Raw genomic sequence first — 15,406 nt, 5'->3', positions numbered from 1 at the left:
AGCAGGGAGAGGCCAAAGACCAGATTCCTGAGAGGGTGGTCTCGAGGATGAGTGCTGCTGCCTTTGGGCTGAGGCTGGAGGTGGTGAGAGGTAATCCTGGTACCTCGTCCCTGGAGAGTGACCCGAGAAGACCCCCCAGTCAGAGCAAGCGAGTGAGCAGTTGCTGTGTTTGTGAGGAAGATGTGGATATGGGGCCGTTCAGTGACTGCCGTATGACCCCCCGATTACAGACCTGCAGCTCTGCAGGGACTAGATGAGTCATAGAATCATGAAGTTTTACAGCATAGAAACAGGCCCTTCGGCCCAACTTGTTCATGCCGCCCTTTTTTTTCAAACCCCTAAGCTAGTCCCAATTGCCCACATTTGGCTCATATCCCTCTATACCCATCTTACCCATGTGACTGTCTAAATGCTTTTTAAAAGACAAAATTGTACCCACCTCTACTACTACCTCTGGCAGCTTGTTCCAGACACTCACCACCTTCTGTGTGAAAAAAATTGCACCTCTGGACCCTTTTATATCTCCCCCCTCTCATCTTAAACCCAAGCCTTCTAATTTTAAACTCCCCTACTTTTGGGATAAGGTATTGACTATCTAGCTGATCTGTGCCCCTCATTATTTTAGAGACCTGTATAAAATTACCCCTCAGCCTCCTATGCTCCAGGGATAAAAGTCCCAGTCTATCCAGCTTCTCCTCATAACTCAATCCATCAAGTCCCGGTAGCATCTTAATAAATCTCTTCTGCACTCTTTCTAGTTTAATAATATCCTTTCTATAATAGGGTGACCAGGACTGTACACGGGATTCCAAATGTGACCTTAGCAATGCCTTGTACAACTTCAACAAGATGTCCCAACTCCTGTTGAAAGTTGAGCTTTCCCCCAAAGTGGGGGGAGCATTTCAGGAGCAATTTCCCATTCTGGAGGTTAGGCACGGTGTCGGGCAAGATAAGTAGGGCATTTATTATGGACTGGGTTCTCCCACCATATTGTGTGCTTAGGAGCTTATTAATTATGCATTGGCAAGATGCCCACTGAATGGCATTGGGGGTTCTGATTCAACTGCCCCACAGTAACCCTACGGGGTCAAAGGTCCTGGTGCCATATATATATATACGCTAGCCAAACACTTTCTGCAGCCCAGCTTTCTGGTGTGGATATCCTGCTATGCCCCCCGCCACCCTGACAACACTGCTCCCCCCCCCCACCCCGCCATCAGAACAGAAAGACGCCATGTGCCCCCCACCGCACCCCCCCCCCCCCCCCCCCCACCCCCCCAGATTCAGCCAGAACTCCCTGGTGGCGCTCCCAATACCCCTCCCCCCTCTCCCACCACAAGGTAAAGAAGCCACGTGGCCCCCCAAGATTCAGCCACAACTACCTGGTGGCTCTCCCCAACATGGTCTACAAACATGATACTCCCATCCTGAGGAATGGAAGCAGGAGATCCACCAACGTCACCTTGCCAGCCTGGGAGTGGATTGTAGCGGAGGTACTGCCACTCTGTCAGAGTCAGTCCATTTTCTGCTCACTCCAAACTCACACTCTCATAATGGCAGCAGGCACTAAAAGAGTTACGCTCCTCGGGGATCTCACACAATATTAGCAGAAGAGACATTGGCACTGAATGTCTCAGACACACATTAACATCACCATCACCTCATTTATCATTCTGCGCAGAGACTATCTTCAGCCTTTACTGGGGATGGCTCAGTGCACACAGCAGATATTCATAATTTCCAACCTCTCCTCCCTCCCTTCTCATCACATTCCATCCATCTGTCTTCCTGCTGGCCATCTGGCCCACTACAGGAAGGAGAGATCCCAGACGGGAGAAGAGGCGCCGGACATCCAGTGGCTCATACCCCTTAAGGAGGAAGCACCTGAGTTTGCAGGGCTGGACAGGGATCGCTCCTGTGATGAAGGCCAGATCGATGCCCTCCCCCCCACTCACGCGTGGGCCCTCCATTAGTTCATCCCATCCTGACATTCACAGTGAGTGATTTGATTTATTGTTGTCACATGTATTATCATACAGTGAAAAGTATTTTTTCTTGCTCACCTATATAGACAAAACACACCGTTCATAGAGAAGGAAATGAGAGTGCTGAATGTAATGTTACAGTTGTAGCTAGGGTGTAGAGAAAGATCAACTTTAATGCAAGGTAGGTCCATTCAAAAGTCTGACAGCAGCAGGGAAGAAGCTATTCTTGAGTCGGTTGGTACGTGACCTCAGACTTTTGTGTCTTGTGATGTGCAATGTTGCATTCTGCTTGCTTATAAACTACATCTTTCTGTTACAGGCACCAGTAGGCCCAGGCAGAGATAGAGCAAGACTATCAGCCCCAGCCTCCCCTCAATCGAGGAACCAAGCGATGAAGACTCGTCACAGTTTTCACCTGCACCTTCCTCCAGCACACAGACACACACCAGAGCAGCTGCTCGATCTGGATTAGGCACAGGGTCACTATCTGGGAAACTCACTCAGTGACACAGCTCCAAAGCACGTGGAGGCAATGACAGTTCAGGACTCTGGGAAGGAGTCACTGGGTCCTGGGGAGGCTTCCTCAGATCTCACAAAAAGGGTTCCACTCAGGGGACTGCTGGAGATCAGATACCTACCAGTCTGAAATAGCCATGGTACACATGCAGGTTGGGGTCCTCTGGAGGATAGCAGCCAAGATCATTACAAACCATGTCATCGGCGCAACTTGTGGGCTGAAGGGCCTGTTTGTGCTGTAGTTTTTCAATGTTCTATAAGGCGCAGCCGTATCTCAGAAAAAGTCATAGAATCATAGAATACAGTGCAGAAGGAGGCCATTTGGCCCATCGAGTCTGCACTGATTGTAATCCCAGGCCCTATCTCCATAACCCCATGCATTTACCCTTGCTAATCCCCCTGACACCAAGGGGTAATTTAGCATGGCCAATCCACCTAACCTGCACATCTTTGGATTGTGGGAGGAAACCGGAGCACCCGAAGGAAACCCATGCAGATACATGGAGAACGTACAAATTCCACGCAGACAGTGACCCAAGCTGGGGATCGAACCTGGGTCCCTGGCGCTGTGAGGCAGCAGTGCCACCACGCTGTCATACAGATTTGAAAGGTTAACTCTGTTTGTCTCCACAGATGCTGGGTTAATCCAGCATTTTATTTCAGATTCCCAGCATCCACAGTATTTCGCTTTAATTATAGTGCACAGCGGTCAGCAAGCTGGCTCCCTCTCTGCTGTGGATGTCGGGGAAACATCCAGACTTCGCAATGGCTAAGAAAATAAAGAAATACAGACAGCACAATGATGGCACGAGTGTTCACTCGCTGGATATATCATGCACTTTTCAAAATGCATTTTGAGTTCATGGTGAAGGTCTCATCATGCGAACGCCTCTTGCATATGAATCAATGTGCCTTCTTATTGCGTGGGTGACTCAAGCACCCCCTCTGTGATTGCCTCCCTTTGTGATTCATGTGATGTTTAACAGACTCATTATAATCTCTCCTTATGCCATGTAAGGGAAATGTGTCAAGCCTTTTCTGAATGTGACTGCACATTGAGATTTGACCCTTTAAGCCGTGCAACACAACAGAGAATTCTGTGTGCTCATGTGTTTCGGGGAGGGGGGGTGGGGTTAAATGTAATGTTGTTTTATCAATGTTGAGCTGTGTTCATTGCAAAGACAGGGTGCACTCGCTGTGCTGTCTTTTACTTCACACACTGGCTACAAGCAGCTCTGGTGCTGAGCTTTCCAAGAATGAGGGGCTTTGGTATCTTTTCAGAGTTACAGCTCCAAGGCCGCATTTTTAAAGTTTTAAAATTTATTAGTGCCACAAGTAGGCTTATATTAACACCACAATGAAGTTATTGTGAAAATCCTCTAGTCGCCACACTCTGGCACTTGTTGGGGTGCACCGAAGGAGAATTTAGCATGGCCAATGCACCTAATCTGCACATCTTTCGGACTGTGGGAGGAAACCCACACAGACACGGGGAGAACATGCAGCCTCTGCAACAGATAATGATCCAAGCCAGGAATCGAACCCAGGTCCCTGGTGTTATGAGGCAGCAATGCTAGCCACTGTGCCACCATGTTACTCTTGTTGCAATGTCACTGCTTGTGATGTTAAGGGACAGAAGGAATCTACTCGGGTCCCTTGTCAGGATCTTACTCCTGCTGGAACCTGGAGGCTATCGATGTGACGTGGGTACTTCTTCCGCATTGTGCCACTGCAATGGCATCCTCACACAGAAGGTGACCATCATCACCACCACCACTCCCTGCCCTCCCCCACCCCCACCACCACTCAGGTTCCGGCCCTTCCAACTCCTCCTCATCCAAGGAAATCTCTGCTTCCTCCATGTCTTCCTCTAGCAAGTGATCTCCCCTCTGATTTTGCTGGAAAGTACAACAGAGCTCCACCTGAATGGTCCAAGCAATATAGGCACATCTACAGGATGCCAATGGATTGATCAATGATGGGCCTTGTCACAGAGTGCACCATGTTGTATTTCTCCTCCAAGGCACATTGAGGACAATACATGTGTGTCATCAGCCATCTCTTCACTCAGCAGCCAACCCTGGAAGCAGCTGGCTCTTGAGAGTGACTTAGGATGCAAGACTTGTGAGAACTCTGAGGGATACCTGGTACAAACATGGGTAATCTACTTCTGATCATCACAGAGTAAGTGAACATTGATGGAGTGGAACTCTTTCCCGTTAATGAAGATCGGGAGCTTTAAAGCCACATGTATACAATCGATTGCAGCCTATACCCTAGGGAAGCCTGGGATGGCCACAAATTCTGGAAATCTAGCAGCCTGGTGAGCTGCACCGATTGTGAACTTCATATAATGATGAGCTTACTACAGAGAGCATCCATCACCACCTTTATATATTGATGTGTTGAGGTCTGGATGATGCACCCTGGATCCCTGGAATGAGCTGTTTGTGAAGAAATTGAGCACAGTGGTGACTTTCAGGGGCACTGGCAGGGGAAGGTCTCCCAGTCCATGTGGCATCAGATCCTCCCATAGAATGTGGCAGATATGAGTCACCACATCGCTTGAGAAATGTAAAGGCAAAATACTGCAGATGTTGGAATCCGAAACAATAACAGAAAATGCTGCAGAAAATTAGCAGGTCTAACAGTGTCTGTGTAGAGAGAATAGAGCCAGTGTTTGGAGTCTGGATGTCCTATTTCTCCAGCAGTTCTGTTTTTGTTTCTTGGGAAATGTGGATGAGTAGCACTGTCTCTCGTTCATCTCCAAATAGGAAAGGCATCTTCAGTATATCCCTGGTCATGCCAGTCACCTCTGTGGGCTGGATCTGACCTGCTCAAACCTGGGGTCTTTCTAGGGCATCCTTGAACCATACACCTCAAGCCATGCCTCTTCCCTGAGCTGTGTTGGAGTGCTGGGCCCTTGCTCTCCTCCTGAATCTGAGCACTGCCATCAAAAAGTCAGCATTGGCTGCAGACTCTGCTCTGCAATCCCCCTTCTTCTTGTGGGCAGAGATATGAGAGATGAATGTATGTCCCCAGCAGACCTCCCATTCCAAGACAGAAAGCTACTGTCTTGTCTTTGGGCTGCACTTGTGCCACCCATCTTTCCCTGTTCCACCCTTGTAGCTGATGAGACGCCCTTATAGATCAAAGGTGTCTACGAAATCACTCCAACAACTTGACATCTCAATCCCATATAGGATATAAGTAGGGTCGAACACAGCCAATGCCATTTTGAGGCTCACTACAGGCATTTATACACTGCCTATCTTGGACTTGAGATTATCCTTGCATTGCAGTTTGGAGGGGTTGAATGTCTTTTGGTCTGTGAATAAATCAGCATAGCTTTCCCAAAGGGAAATCCTGTTTGACAAATTCATTACAATTTTTTGGGGATGCAACTAGTAGCGTAGATAGAGGGAAACCAGTCGAAGTAGTATACCTGGATTTCCAAAAGGCATTCAATAAGGTGCCACACAAAGGGCTAAAAGGCAAGATCGAAACTCATGGATTCACAAATTCATAGACATTTACAGCACAGAAGCAGGCCATTCGGCCCATTGTGTCCATACCAGTCAACAGCAATCTAACTACATTAATTCAATTCTCAGCACTTGACCCATAGTCATGGACAATGTAATTGAATATCTAAATACTTCTGAAATGTTGAGAGTTTCGGACTTGACCATGCTTTCAGCCAGTGAGTGCCACACTTCCACCAGTCTCTGGGTGAAAAGGTTTCTCCTCAATTCCCCTGTTAGCCTTCAGCCTCTTACCTTAAATCCTTGCCCCCGGTTATTGACCCCACTACTAATGGAAAAAGTGCCTTCCTATCCACCCTATCTGTATCTCTCAGAAACTATACACCTCTATCAGGTCCCCTCTCAATCTTCACTGCTCCATGGAAAACAGCTCCAACCTATCCAAACTCTCCTCATAGCTGAGACCTTCCAATCCTCGCAGTATCCTGGTAAATCTCCTATGCAGCATCTCCAGAGGAATCACTTCCCTCCTATAAGGTGGTGACCAGAAATGCACAAGTACTCCACTAGTGGCCTAACCAGTATTTTATACAGTTCCGCATGACCTCCTTACACTTATATTCTTTGCCTATAAGATTCAACTCCTATGGAGTTGGGGGTTAATACGTTAGCATCAATAGAGGATTGGTTAATGGCTAGGAAACAGGGAGACGGAATAAATATGTTTTTTTTCAAGTTGGCAGGCAGTGAATAGTGAGATACCGCAAGGACCAGTGCCTGGCCTCAGCTATTTACAATATAGATTAATGAGACAGAGAGTAATGCATCTGAGTTTGCTAATGATACCAAGCTACATGGGAAGCTAAACTGTGAGGAGGATACAGAGAGGCTGCAAAGTGACACAGACAGATTAAGTGATCGTGAACCAGGATGGCAGACAGAGTTTAATGCAAGGAAGGGTAAAGTTATTCACTATGGTCGTGAGAATAAAAAAAGTTGAATTTTTTAAAAGGTGTGAAACTTGTAAGTGTTGGCATTCAAAGAGACTCGAGTGTGCTGGTACAAGGAACGCAGAAAGTTAGCAGACAGATACAGCGAGCCATTTGGAAGGTGATGGCATGTTAGTCTTTATTGCAAAGGGATTGGAGTACAAGAGTAAGAAAGTTTTGCTGTGATTGTACAGGACTTTGGGTGAGACCAGAACTGGAATACTGTATGCAGTTTTGGTCTCCACATTTTAGAGAGGGGGAAGAGGGTGGGGGAGTAGAGGGGAGGTTCACTAGATTAGCCCCTGGATTGAGAGGGTTGTCCTATGATGAGAGGCTGAACAACTTGGGTCTATGAGAGGTGATCTCACTGACTGTAAGGGGCAATTTAGCATGGACAATCAACCTAACCCGCACAACTCTGGAGTGTGGGAGGAAACCTACACAGACATAAAGGGAATGTGCAAACTCCACATAGACACTTTAAAGTTCAAAGTATTTTTTATTGTTGTCACAAGTAGGCTTACATTCACACTGCAATGAAGTTACTGTGAAAATTTCCTAGTCGCTACACTCTGGCACCTGTTTGGTGAACTTAGCATGGCCAATGCACCTAACCAGCACGTCTTTCAGACTGTGGGAGGAAACTGGAGAACCCGGATGAGATGGGGAGAACATACAGACTCCGAACAGACAGTGACCCAAACTGGGAATTGAACCCAGGATCCTGGTGCTGTAAGGCAGCAGTGCTAACCACTGTACCATCGTGCCACCCTAATAACAAATCTGATATCAGTTCACTGACAGAAGGGGGCACTGTCAGTTGTCATTGAGCTGGCAGCTGGATCCATGGGAGACTTCGCATCCAATCTGTTGCACAAACTTTCTCACATAAAGCTTTTCATCTGTTGGATCTTGCTGTGCACCTATTGGCTGCCGCTTTCTATTACATTACGACAGCGACTAAACTTCATAAAGTATTTCATTGCTTGTTGAAGTGCTTTGGGAGGTGGTGAACAGGGCTATAAAACTGCAAGTGTTTGCTTTCATTAAGTGACAACAGTTTAGATTGATTAAATAACTTAAAATGCGAACATGCCCCAGTCTGTCTAACCTCAATGTATAATGTGCTAATATCTAAACCCAGGAGGACTTGTTGCCATCTGCTGACCAGAAGGACAGAGCAGGTTTATTCTGGAGATGAATTGGCAGATTGTTCGGGGGAGGAGTTCCTGACAAATGCTCACGGCTATTTGTCTGAAGTGTGACTCAGATTTAAAGGGTCCCACACAGTTGTCATGGAGATATCAGAGGAATGGGAGAGCTGAGTAGAGACATTTTGATTTCAGATCTTCGAATTTGACCTGCGGTCAGATGCAGTTTATCCCAGTTTAATGATATAGAATCATGCGACACGGAAAAAGGCCATTCGGCCTATCATGCCTTAGCAGGATCTTGGTAATACTGATCCAATGAATCCCATTCTTCTGCTCTTTTCCTGTAAATCTTCCTGCTTCAAGTATTTATCCAATTCCCTTTTGTTAGCTACTGTTGTCATGTTGCTTCAAGAGAGAATTATTTAATGAGTAAAATGGCTGAATGCAAACCATGTGACCAGAGAATGTTTTCAGTTTATCTAGCAACATGTGGTCTGGAGGATTTGCAGTCAAACTTCCCTTTTAACAATAGCTGTTGAATCTTTGTAGTAAATATGGCTGCTGAGCAATCCTGTACTACATCACAAGACCATAAGATATCACAGCAGAATTAGGCCACTCGGCCCATCAATTCTGCTCTGCTGTTCAATCATGGCTGATATTTCTCTCATCTCCATTCTCCTGCCTTTTCCCCATAACCCCCCGATCCCCTTATTAATCATCAACTAAACTGAACCCACATTTAGTTTACCAATCCTGTGTAAGTTTATGTTAACTAAATATAGAAACATGGCATTTATTATTGAATTTATTTCCAGCACCCTTGCAGGTCAATCATTTCAGATTAAATGCATTCCAGTTGTTAACAACTTGCTGTGTCACTGGTAGATTGAGATGGAGATGCTGGTATTGGACTGGTGTGGGCACAGTAAAAGTCTCACATCACCTGGTTGTTAAAGTCCAACAGGTTTATTTGGAATCACAAGCTTTCAGAGCACTGCTCCTTCATCAAATGAGTCACCTGATGAAGAAGCAGTGCTCTGAAAGCTTGTGATTCCAAATAAACCTGTTGGACTTTAACCTGGTGTTGTGAGACTTCTTATAGATTGGCTGACTTTCCAGTGGATCTTTACGGGGAAAGTTTCCTAGTGGAGGCACCTGGGGGTCAGTTTGGAATCTGTTTCACACAATGGCAGATACGGAGGGCTAGAGGACTAGGCATCTCTTCCCCATCCTCAGTGTGAGGTCGGGATGGGGGAGCATTTGGTTGTTCCGGAAATCCTGACATATCCTCTGCCTTTAGCCCCAGGTGGTCTTGCAGCCACAGAGAAATGGTTCAAGGTCACAAGTAAACCTTACGCAGCAGCAACAACGAGCGATCGCTCCCCTGAGAGATTCGACTATGCTTCAAACCAGCAGCCAGTGTCGGGGAAGGCAAATTCGCAAAGTCAAATCAAAACCAGGCAACATCAGGGGAGATGGTGGTAAAGTCGCTGGAATCCAATCCAGAGGCCCCGACGAATGGTCTGGGGACACGGGTTCAAATCCCACCACGGCAGCTGGTGAAATTTAAATTCAATAAACAAGTCTGGAATATAAAGCTAGTCCCACTAATGGTGACCATGACAACTATCATCAGTTGTCAGAAAAACCCTTCTGGTTCACTAATGTCCTTTCGTGAAGGAAATCTGCTGTCCTTACCCAGTCTGGCCTACATGTGACTCTAGAGCCATGGAATTATGCTTGACTGTGGAATTCACTACCACCAAATGTTGTTGAGGCCAAAACGTTGTGTGATTTCAAGAAAAAATTAGATTTCGCTCTTGGGGCTAAAGGGATCAAGAGATTTGGGAGGAAGGAGGGATTAGGATATTGAATTTGATGATCAGCCATGATCAAGATGAATGGCAGAGAAGGCTCGAAGGGCCAAATGGCCTCCTCCTGCTTTTAGTTTCTATGACCTTTGAAATGGCCTAGCAAATCAATCAGATCAAGGGCAATTAGGGATGGGCAATAAATGCTGGCTTTGCAAACGACGTCCACATCCCATGGAAGAATTAATAAACATGTCTTCAGGCCAGGCTGGATTACTCAGTAGGGCATGTTTCTGTTAGCCAGTGGGGTAGGAATTCCCTTGGAAAAACATTATTGGGGAGGACGAGGCCCTCTGATGGTGACTCCATTCCCCAGGGTTTGGTTGGAGTCTCGGTGATGTCCATCCCTCCAGCAGGAAGTCCACTCTAAGGAGTGAATGTGCATCAGGTGGTTCTTCCCGTCCTGCTCCACCAAAATGGACAGCAGGGCTGCAGAACAAAAACACTGATACCACCATCTTGTTGTGGTTTCTGCAGCTGGGGGTGAGTGAGAAAACCCCAGCATCCTGTCTTCAGCAGGAGGCTGCTTGTAGTTAAGATTGTTTTCCGTGAGAAGAGGCTGCCATCTAGTGGCTTGCTGAGAACTGACACCAAAAACAATGGGATGGAATTCTCCCAAAAAGTGTTGTAACAGTGAGAATACTGGAGTGATCCGCGCCAGTCTCTCAGGCACACTCCGCATCGTAATCCTCCCACACTCAGACGCTTTTTTGGAGAGTTGGGAATTTTTCGTTGGTGCAGGGGGAGTTTAAAATGCCGGTGATCCCAGCTTCTGAGTGCTTGGGCGCCGTTTCGCATGGATGCCCTGATCTCAGAGTGCACTGGGAGACCCCCTCCCATCACCTATGGACATTGGGCACCTCTCAGTGACCCCCTCATCAACAGCATGTTCCCCCACCCCTCCCCAACAATGGGTCACCAGCATTGGGACATTGGGTCCCTCCAGAGAGGTCCCCTTGCCTGACCCCCGCCATGCCCCCCATCAGGGTGGGCTTCATAATCCACCCCTCCACTCCTCTGTCAGACACCCCTCCTCCCCAGCATAGCCCCCCCACCTCTATCATGGTCCCCACTCAGGCCCCTCCCTCTCAGCACTATCTCTGACACATTGGCAGGATTCAGCTGGCATTGACAGGTTTTGCTGGTGTGCCCATTGGGCGCTACTGGTGTGTCAGGTGGGCACAGCCCAGCAATGCCCCCGAGTGGCCTCCGAGCTCCCCGACATGACCACCAAACCAGGTCTCCTCTAATAGAGACCAGTAGTGATTCTTGCTGCATCTGAAGGCCAGTGAATTCCGTGTTTTGGGCTATGCATATTTAAATACTATTTTAAATATGTTAATCAGACTCGTGTCCTTTCTGCACACTATCTTCCCGCCATTAGGAAGGGACCTGGAGAATCACTTTGCTGCCAGGTGCCAAATGGATTTTTAGGCCTGCGTGCTATTCTCCAGGACCAGCGTGAACTACTAATGGCACTGGGAGGTGGATGGCTTGCCCCCAATAACTTGCATTTATATAGTGCCTTTAACACTTCACAGGAGCTTAATCAAGCAAGTTTAAGAAGGAGACGTTCAGGCAAAAACTTGGTCACAGAGGTGGGTCTTAAGGAACACCTTAAATGAGGAGAGAGAGGTAAATTCCAGAGTTTGGGAATTTCAGATAGCTGAAGATGTGACCACCAATTGTGGGCTGCAGATGAGGAAAGTAATTGGCATGTTGGCCTTTGTTGCCGTGGGATTGGGATACAGGAGTCTTGCTGCAATTGTACAGGATTTTGGTGAGAACGTTTCTGGGTAAGCGTGTAGCTTTGGAGCAAAGCTTCACTAAATTGGTCCCTGGGATGAGGGAGTTGTCCTTTGATGGGAGGTTGAGTAAATTGGGCCGAGATTCCCTTGAGTTCAGAAGGATGAGAGATGATCTCATTAAAACACACATGATTTTGAAGTGGCTTGGTTAGGGTCAAGACTTGAGAGATTACTTCTGCTGGTCAGAGAATGTAAAAGACAGGATTACTCTCAGGACAAGGAGCTGATCCTTTAGGACTGAGATGAGGAGAAATTAGTTTACCCAAAGGATTATGAATGTTAGGAATTCTCTACCCTAAAAGATTGTGGATGCTCGATGGTTAAATACATTTAAGACTGGGACTGACAGATTTTTGGTCTCTCAGGAAATAAGGGGATATGGGGAGTGGGCAGTAGAGTCCCAAGATCAGCCGTGGCCCTAATGAACACAGAGCATGTTCGATGGGCTGAATGGTCTACTCCTCTGTGGGTTGGTAAGGCTAGAGGAGATTACAGGAATAGGGAGGGCTGAGACCATGGAGCCATCAAACATGAGGAAGAATATTTCAAATCAAAGCATTGCTGGACCAGGAGCCAACTGTCATTAGCGCACACTGACTGATGGGAGATGGGACTTGGTACGTGCTAGGGTTTGGGCAGCAAAGTATTGAATCAGTCAAATTAATGGAAGATGCAAGATGGAAGACTGGTCAGCCAAGTTTGAAGCAGCACAGCGGTTAGCACTGCTGCCTCACAGCACCAGGGCCTGGGTTCAATTCCCGGCTTCAGTCACTCCTTGTGTGGAGTTTGCACATTCTCCCTGTGTCTGTGTGGGTGTCCTCTGGGTGCTTCGGTTTCCTCCCATAGTCCAAAGATGTACAGGTTAGGTTGATTGGCCATGCTAAATTGCCCCTTGTGTCAGGGGGATTAGCAGGGTAAATATGAGGGGTTATGGGGATAGGGCCTGAGTAGGATTGTGATCAGTTGCAGATTTGATGGGCTGAATGGCCTCCTTCTGCACTGTAGGGAATTCTGTGATTCTATGTGCAGGTTAGGTGGATTGGCCATGCTAAATTGCCCCTTAGTATCAGGGAAACAATCAAGGGTAAATACATGGGGAATAGGGGATTGTGGTTGGTGCAGACTTGATGGGCCAAATGGCCTCCTTCTGCTCTGTAGGGATTCAGTGAAGTGCTGGACTAGTCAAGTGTGGAGTAACAAAAACATGGATGAGTGTTTTAACTACTGGACCAGAACGAGCACACGGGCTCTGTCAGTGTGGGACTTGGTGTTAACGAATTGTCCCTAAATTAGGCATCCCTCAATCTGGTTATAATTCCTTTATTGTGGAGTCCAATAGGTGTAGACAAAGGTCATAGGTAGAAGAGGGCACTCACAATGTTAAAGTGGCGGCGCGGGCTTGTTGGGCTGAAGAGCCTGTTTCCTGTGCTGTGTTGTTCCTTGTTCTTTGTGCAACTGATAGGAATCAGAGAGGCTGGAATGTGTCGTCACACCAGGAACAACATACTGGTTTCACTGGTAAATTTCCTTTTGCTTTCTTTATGATTTGGAGTTTATTCTTTCTGCCCCTTTAGACTGGGGGAACATTTATTTCTCTGAACTCTGCTGATGGCAGCTGTGTCACGCAGATTGATATTTAAAGAAGATCAGAAAGTATAACAGGTCCCAAGATGCAGTCAGTGCTTTAAAACCAGAAAAACAGATGGAACAACCCGAGCAAGTGCATACCTGGGAAGTTTTAGGGAATTCTGTAATTGCAGATATGACCCAGTAAGAAGTCTTACAACACCAGGTTAAAGTCCCTCAATGTCAATACAACGAAGGAGTTAGTCATCGACTTCAGGAAGTGTAGCGGAGGGACTGCCCCTGTTAGCATCAAAGCAGATGAAGTGGAAATGGTCAAGAGCTTCAAGTTTCTAGTTTCTCAGTTCCCCTATGATCTGTCCTGTTCCCTCCACGCTGAAGCTATTGTTAAGAAAACTCACCAATGCCTCTACTTTCTCAGAAGGTTGAGCGAAGACTTTAGCCTGGTGTTGTAAGACTTCTTACTGTGTTTACCCCAGTCCAACACCGGCATCGCCACATCGTTACAGATATGACCAGCAGAGGGGGCTCATGGGATTTCAGTCAAAGATTAGGTTAGCAACCTTCCCGGATTGCCCTGGCGTCTGCAAGGATTCAAGGTTTATCTCCTGAATACTAGCGCAGGAAACCCAGGAGGACAGTAATCAGGAGTGTGTTAAAGAAAGTTTTCATGTTTTCTTTTAACACTTTATAAAGTTCTCCAGGAATATCCGCCTTAGGAATTGGCAACCCCAGGATCAGGCCCAGCTCCATTGCATAGATAGATTAATTAATTAGATAGTTATATACGTAACAGAAACAGGCCATTCGGCCCGTCTGGTCCATGTCCCTTACTATGCTCCTTATGCAATTATGACTGTGTGGCCAAATTCAGCTCCAATTTCATTTTCCAGTTTGCCGATGACACTACCGCAGTGGGTCGGACCTCAAACAATGACAAGACGGAGTACAGGACTGAGACAGAGAATCCGGTGAAATGCTGCGATAATAATAATCTCTCCCTCAATGTCAATACAACAAAGGAGATAGTCATCGACTTCAGGAAGTGTAGCGGAGGGACTGCCCCTGTCAACATCAAAGCAGATGAAGAGGAAATGGTCAAGAGCTTCAAGTTTCTAGTTTCTCAGTTCCCCTATGATCTGTCCTGTTCCCTCCACGCTGAAGCTATTGTTAAGAAAACTCACCAATGCCTCTACTTTCTCAGAAGGTTGAGCAAATTCAGCATGTCCACTAAGACTCTCTACTTTGCATTAAGTTGATCTTTCTCTACACCGTAGCTATGACTTTAATATGACATCCTGCACTCTCTCCTTTCCTTCTCTGTGAATGGTATGCTTGGTCTGTATAGTGCTCAAGAAACAATACTTTTCACTGTATACCAGTACATGTGACAATAATAAATCAAATCAAATCAAATAGCACTGCTGCCTCACAGCACCAGGGACCCAGGTTCAATTCCTGGCTTGGGTCACTGACTGTGCGGAGTCTGCACATTCTCCCCTTGTCTGTGTGGGTTTCCTCCAAGTGTTCCTGTTTCCTCCCACAATCCGGGAGAGGTGCGGGTTAAGTGCACTGGCCATTCTAAATTCTCCCTCAGTGTACCCAAGCAGGCGCTGAAGTGCGGTGACTTTGCAACACTAATTAAAAAAACTAACTAAACTCGCTCCTTCCGGCTGTAACCAGGTAGAGAAAACATTTCACCCCCTCATCGTTTTGTCAGTTCTCTGTTGTAACCGACCTCCTGATGGAAATACGTTAATCCCATTTACTTCCCATTTCAGATTTTAGAAGTGAAAGCAAAAATACTGCAGATGTTGGAAACCTGAAATAAAAGGAAAAGACGCTGAACAAACTCAGCAGACCTGGACAATGTCTGAAGAGAGAAACGAGATAACATTTCAGATCTGCACAGTCCATCTACAGATTATACAAGTGTTTGATTGGAGGGAGAGAAAGGTTTTTACATGTGGGGAGTTCAAAATTAAGGGTCACAAATGTAAAATAGTCAGTA

This window comes from Carcharhinus amblyrhynchos, chromosome 26, assembly GCF_965287045.1.
Source record: "Carcharhinus amblyrhynchos chromosome 26, sCarAmb.v2.hapA, whole genome shotgun sequence".
Taxonomy (NCBI): Eukaryota; Metazoa; Chordata; class Chondrichthyes; order Carcharhiniformes; family Carcharhinidae; genus Carcharhinus; species Carcharhinus amblyrhynchos.
Note: the sequence above shows the minus strand (reverse complement) of the source record.